Below are 6,033 nucleotides of genomic sequence, written 5' to 3'. Positions count from 1 at the left end.
ATTAGGTCTGGGTAACCACTGGAAGGACAGATCGTGAAGCTGAGGCTCCAATACTTTGGCCACCTCGTGAGAAGAGAAGACTCCCTGGAGAAGACCCTGATGCTGGGAAAGATGGAGGGCACAAGGAGAAGGGGGCGACAGAGGACGAGATGGTTGGATAGTGTTTTCGAGGTTACCAGCATGAGTTTGACCAAACTGCGGGAGGTAGTGGAGGACAGAGGTGCCTGGCGTGCTCTGGACCATGGAGTCATGAAGAGTCGGACACGACTAAACAACAACAACAACCACTGCTACCTTCTTCAATGGGGTTGTTCCATGACATTTTTTTTAAAAAAATAATTAACTACTGCATCTCAGATTCTGGTTAAAATTGCTGTACTAGACCATCTCACGTGTCACAGTCACTGGTATGGATGCAAATTTCCTATGCCTTATAGTTTTCAAGTTGTGCGACTCAAACTGAGTCTACTAGACCAAAGGTGATCAAGGTGGACTAAAGTTGCTTCTGGGGCCCCTTCGGGATTAGCAGCCCTGAAGCTTAAGCTTCATTAGTTGCATAGTAGATCCACCCCAGGGGATGTGAAATCTGTGGCCCTCCTGATGCTGCAGTCCAACACCCAATAGCCATAGCCAGGATGGCCAATGGTTGAGAGCCAGTGTGGTGTAGTGGTTAAGAGCAGTAGATTCGTAATCTGGGGAACCGGGTTCGCTTCCCCGCTCCTCCACATGCAGCTGCTGGGTGACCTTGGGCTAGTCACACTTCTCTGAAGTCTCTCAGCCCCACTCACTTCTCTGAAGTCTCTCAGCCCCACTCACCTCACAGAGTGTTTGTTGTGGGGGAGGAAGGGAAAGGAGAATGTTAGCTGCTTTGAGACTCCTTCGGGTAGTGATAAAGCGGGATATCAAATCCAAACTCTTCTTCTTCTTCTGGTCAGGGATGAAGGTAGCTGTAGGTCAGAATAATAATTTATTATTTATACCCTGCCCATCTGGCTGGGTTTCCCCAGCCACTCTGGGCGGCTTCCAACAAAGTATTAAAATACAGTGGTCTGTTAAACATTAAAAGCTTCCCTAAACAGTACTGCCTTCAGATGTCTTCTAAAAGTCTGGTAGTTGTTCTTCTCTTTGACATCTGGTGGGAGGTACCACTGCGGGAGGCAGTGGAAGACAGAAGTGCCTGGCGTGCTCTGGTCCATGGGGTCACGAAGAGTCGGACATGACTAAACGACTAAACAACAACAACCACAACCACAACCACAAATTATGCAGTCGAGTATCCCGCATTTGGGGAAATCACCGGGGCCAGCACACCCATAGTGCAATGGATGAGCCTCACCCTGGGAAAACCTCCTCCATGATCAAGATGTCTCCCCTGCCAGGCAAGTACCTAGAGGACCACAAGATTCCCTAGGCTGGTGTAGACAATCCTGAGCTGCACTGAGTCAGACCATTGATCCATGTAAGACAGATTCCTATGGGCCTTAAGCCTAAAGGCTTAGTGGTAGAGCATATGACTTGAATTCAGACAATCACCAGTTCAGTCCCTAGTGTCTCCCTGTCAGAAACCCTGGAGAAAGTCTTAGTAATTAAATAGAAATCATGAAGAGCTCCAGCCAGTCAGCCTTCGTCAACCTGGTTGCCCTCTGGATGTTGAACCTCTGATTGGACTCCCCTCTCCCTTCATCATCCCTGACCTCCAGTCATGTTGGCTAGGACTGCTGGGGGGCTGCAGACCCACAACTTCTAGGGGGCACCAGGTTGGGAAATGTTGGCATAGAATAGACAAATCTGAGATAGACCAGTGAGCTAACTTGGGTATGTATGGGGCATCTTTAACCCTCCACATGCTGCTTATCTGCAATTCCCCTCATCCTTGGCCATTGGCTAAATATTATTATAATGAATCATAGAATTGTAGAGCTGGAAGGGACCATGGAGGTCCTCTAGTCCAACCCTTTGCAAGGCAGGAATCATTGGCTCAACGTGGGGCTCGAACGCACAACCCTGAGATTAAGATGTTTTTCATGTTTGATGTTTTACTGTCGTTTTATAAATTGTTGGAAGCTGCCCAGAGTAGCTGGGGCAACCTAGTTAGATGGGTGGAATTATTATTATTATTATTATTATTATTATTATTATTATTACTACTACTACTACTACTATTATTTCATGCTCTACTGACTGAGCAACCCACACCAGGTCTTGCCTCTAGTAAAGCAGCTTCTAATACTATACTATTCAAATTTCCCACCATTCCAGAAATCTGAAGTAAGCCTAATTTATCCTAGTGCTACTTCCGTACTCCATTCCCACCCCACAATCCCCTCTGGGCAGGCAAAATCTTGACATTTCTATTTTTAATCCCTGTTAGCAAAGGGTGGAATTTTCCCCATTGATTCAACCCTACAAATCAATACATACGAGGTAGGAGATGGATGACTTCGCTGATATCCTTCCTGTTCACCCTGGAGACCTTTGATTTCTAATCTGCTGCCATTTCAAGGAGAGAGAAAGGGGGGGGGGAATCATAAATACTGATTACACTTTTGATAGCAGCTTTCTCATGGAAGAAGTCAATATTAGAAGCTCCTGTTCCACATTGAGCTGGCTCTGCTATGAGAAAAGGATGGCTTCCAGCCCAGACAGAGACATGTAGGATCAATTGCCATTCCACAGGATCTTCAGGGAAGCGTATTATTACATTGTAACCAAGCAGACCTTTTTAATTGTATGAGCAATTAAAAACCCACCAATATCACTTTAGAAGAGCCTTTTGCCAATCTGGTGCCCTCCAGATGTTGTGGACTGCCACACCCATCAGCCCCAGCCATTGGAACTGCTGGGAATTGTAGTGCCTAGCACAGGCATAGGCAAACGCGGCCCTCCAGATGTTTTGGGACTACAACTCCCATCATCCCTAGCTAACAGGACCGCTGGTCAGGGATGATGGGACTTGTAGTCCCAAAACAGCTGGAGGGCCGAGTTTGCCTATGCCTGACCTAGCATCTATAGTGCACTCAGTTAGCAAAGGCTGCATCAGAATGGGGGGGGGGGGAGATACAAAGTTATCCAGAAGAGGGTGAAGTTACGTGTTAATAGCAGAGATGCAGTGATAAAGCGGGATGCGGGTGGTGCTGTGGGTTAAACCACAGAGCCTAGGGCTTGCTGATCAGAAGGTCGGCTGTTCGAATCCCCGCGAAGGGGTGAGCTCCTGCTGTTCGGTCCCAGCGCCTGCCAACCTTGCAGTTCGAAAGCACGTCAAAGTGCAAGTAGATAAATAGGTACAGCTCTGGCGGGAAGGTAAATGGTGTTTCCCTGCGCTGCCCTGGTTTCGCCAAAAGCGGCTTAGTCATGCTGGCCACATGACCAGGAAACTGTACACCAGCTCCCTTGGCCAATAAAGTGAGATGAGTAATGCAACCCCAGAGTCGTCTGCAACTGGACCTAATGGTCAGGGGTCCCTTTACCTTTGTTGTTGTTTAGTCGTTTAGTCGTGTCCGACTCTTCGTGACCCCATGGACCAGAGCATGCCAGGCACTTCTGTCTTCCACTGCCTCCCACAGTTTGGTCAAACTCATGCTGGTAGCTCCGCGAACACTATCCAACCATCTCGTCCTCTGTCGTCCCCTTCTCCTTGTGCCCTCCATCTTTCCCAACATCAGGGTCTTTTCCAGGGAGTCTTCTCTTCTCATGAGGTGGCCAAAGTCTTGGAGCCTCAGCTTCAGGATCTGTCCTTCCAGTGAGCACACAGGGCTGATTTCCTTCAGAATGGATAGGTTTGATCTTCTTGCAGTCCATGGGACTCTCAAGAGTCTCCTCCCGCACCATAATTCAAAAGCATCAATTCTTCAGCGATCAGCCTTCTTTATGGTCCAGCTTTCACTTCCATACATCACTACTGGGAAAACCATAGCTTTTACTATATGGACCTAGTGATAAAGCGCCCATGAGACCCCCAGTCAACCATTTGCATTATTATTTGGCATATTCCATCTCTTCAGATACCTTCCAATAAAAGCATCAGGTGCTGTGGGAGGTTCTTCCCAGCTGATAAATCAACCTTCCATTGCCCTTTTGTCAGAACATAAGTAGAGACCTGCTCTGGATCAGACCAGCATTCTGTTTCCACAGTGGCCAACCAGAAAGGCTCAGGGAAGCCACAAAGCAAGGCATGAGCACTACTGCACTCCCCAGGAACCAGTATTCAGAGACATACAGCCTTTCATACAGGAAACAATACATAGTCAACAAGACTAGTAGCCATTAAAGCTTTTGTTAATCTCCTGCACATGTTAATTGGCTTACTGCAGCCAGAAAGTTTGCGTTATCAACAACTTTTATTTTTTGTGAATAGCCACATAATGATCATCATCTGTATTTTATTCATTTCATTTCCTTCTGCCCTCACTTAAATCCCCTCTCCGTCTGCCCAGCAGCTTGTATATATATCTAGGAGGAGAATGCATCGTGCATCTGAAAAAGTGTGCTGTAGCCCACAAAGCTTTTACCACAATAAATTTGTTAGGCTTAAAGGTGCTGCAATACTCTCTGTTGTTTTTGCTGCAAGAAACCAACTCTGGAAGTAATTAAATGTATGCAATCTTTCAAAATCTATATTTAAATGTGTGTTTTATCCGAAAACATGTATTTCAATGCACACAGTATTGTCTTCCTCAAAGGATATCTTTCATTGTGTATTTTCTCTCAAAATGTGTTTCAAAAGCATACCATATATATATATATATGCACACATATTCTCTGAAATACAGATTTAAATATGGGTTCTGAGGCATTTAAATTCAAGAACTGTGTTGCAACTTTCGGAGAAGTGCAATGTCTGGTGGATAGCCAAGTTCTGCTTGACTATTCTTCATGTCTGAGCAGCATAGATCAAGTTGTTTGCAAAGATCAAATTCTACATTTATTCCAAATGCAGGAGACGAAAGGGTGTCAAAGGGAAAGGGACCTAGCCCAGTAGTAGGACACCTCTTTCACATGCAGCAGGTTCCAGGTCCAATCCCAAGTCTACCAAGAGATGGAAGGGTTCGAACCTGGAACCTCTGGTATACAAGGCAGATGCTCTGCCATTGAACTATGGCCCTTCCAGTTGACTACCAGTTCTGCCAGTTGCCAGCTGCTGCAGAACCCTGTCTAGGCTTGCAAAGCTCTGGCTCTTTGGCATCCCACTGACAAATGCTGTCAACACACATCCATACCATCCAAATTCTTCCATCAGAGAATGTAACTGTCACCTTACCCGCTCCCTTCTGTTGTAAACAAAATCCGCCCTTTTTCCCTTATGGGGTACACAAGCCCTTATAGAGTCCTTTGTAGGTTTTTCATCGGTAGGAGAAAATAACAGAGGCCAACCAGAGGATATTGAGAAGCAAAGCAGCTAGTAAGCCTGATCTTTATTAAAGCTGTTGCAACAGGGTGCTCCCCTCACACACAGGAGAGAGGAGGAGGAGGACCCAGAACAAAGGTGTGCCTGCCCTTATAAATTGCCCGCCCTGGAGTCCAAGACCACCCCCAGAAACATCATACATACATCACAGAAGGGGTGTAGCCCAAGACCACCACCCCGATACATCATACCTACAGAAAAGGCGGTCTACAACAGAAACCTGAGTGTGTTGTTTATCTCCTGTCTGGCAAGTTACCTGATTGCATTATCTGGGTTTTGGCCACTCTTTTGTTATTATAACAACTTAATTCCTGAATCCAGGTCACAGGTCACAGACTCAACCTATTCATATCTTCATTGTGCCCTTAAGCCAGCATTTGTCAGCACAGAGACAATGGGGAGGTTTTTTCATTTCCTCCCTTCTTGCAGAGAAACATTTGGTCAGTTTGGGAGATTCAAAATGGTTTCCTGTACTGTTTCAAACATGTGGTGTATATATTTATGTATGTGTTTGCCTTGTACATTTAATTTATATATTTGAGACCTTAAATTCTTGTAACACTTTGCTCTAGTCTAACCCAGTTCACAGCAGGCCTCCTTCAATATGGGGTCATCCCCCAAGAAAGGAT

At 45.9% G+C, this 6,033-nt stretch overlaps 1 non-coding gene across 1 annotated transcript; it reads right to left on the bottom strand.

Annotated features, from left to right (window-relative positions):
• Window positions 1-1,221: 1,221 nt before the first annotated feature.
• On the bottom strand, window positions 1,222-1,387 carry LOC114587237 (U1 spliceosomal RNA). The gene has a single exon (XR_003704244.2). It is a non-coding gene; the product is annotated as a U1 spliceosomal RNA (small nuclear RNA).
• Window positions 1,388-6,033: the final 4,646 nt, after the last annotated feature.

Source organism: Podarcis muralis, chromosome 16, assembly GCF_964188315.1.
Source record: "Podarcis muralis chromosome 16, rPodMur119.hap1.1, whole genome shotgun sequence".
In the NCBI taxonomy this organism is placed as follows: Eukaryota; Metazoa; Chordata; class Lepidosauria; order Squamata; family Lacertidae; genus Podarcis; species Podarcis muralis.
The sequence above is the reverse complement of the archived record's forward strand: the minus strand, read 5'-3'. Positions and strand labels throughout refer to the sequence as shown.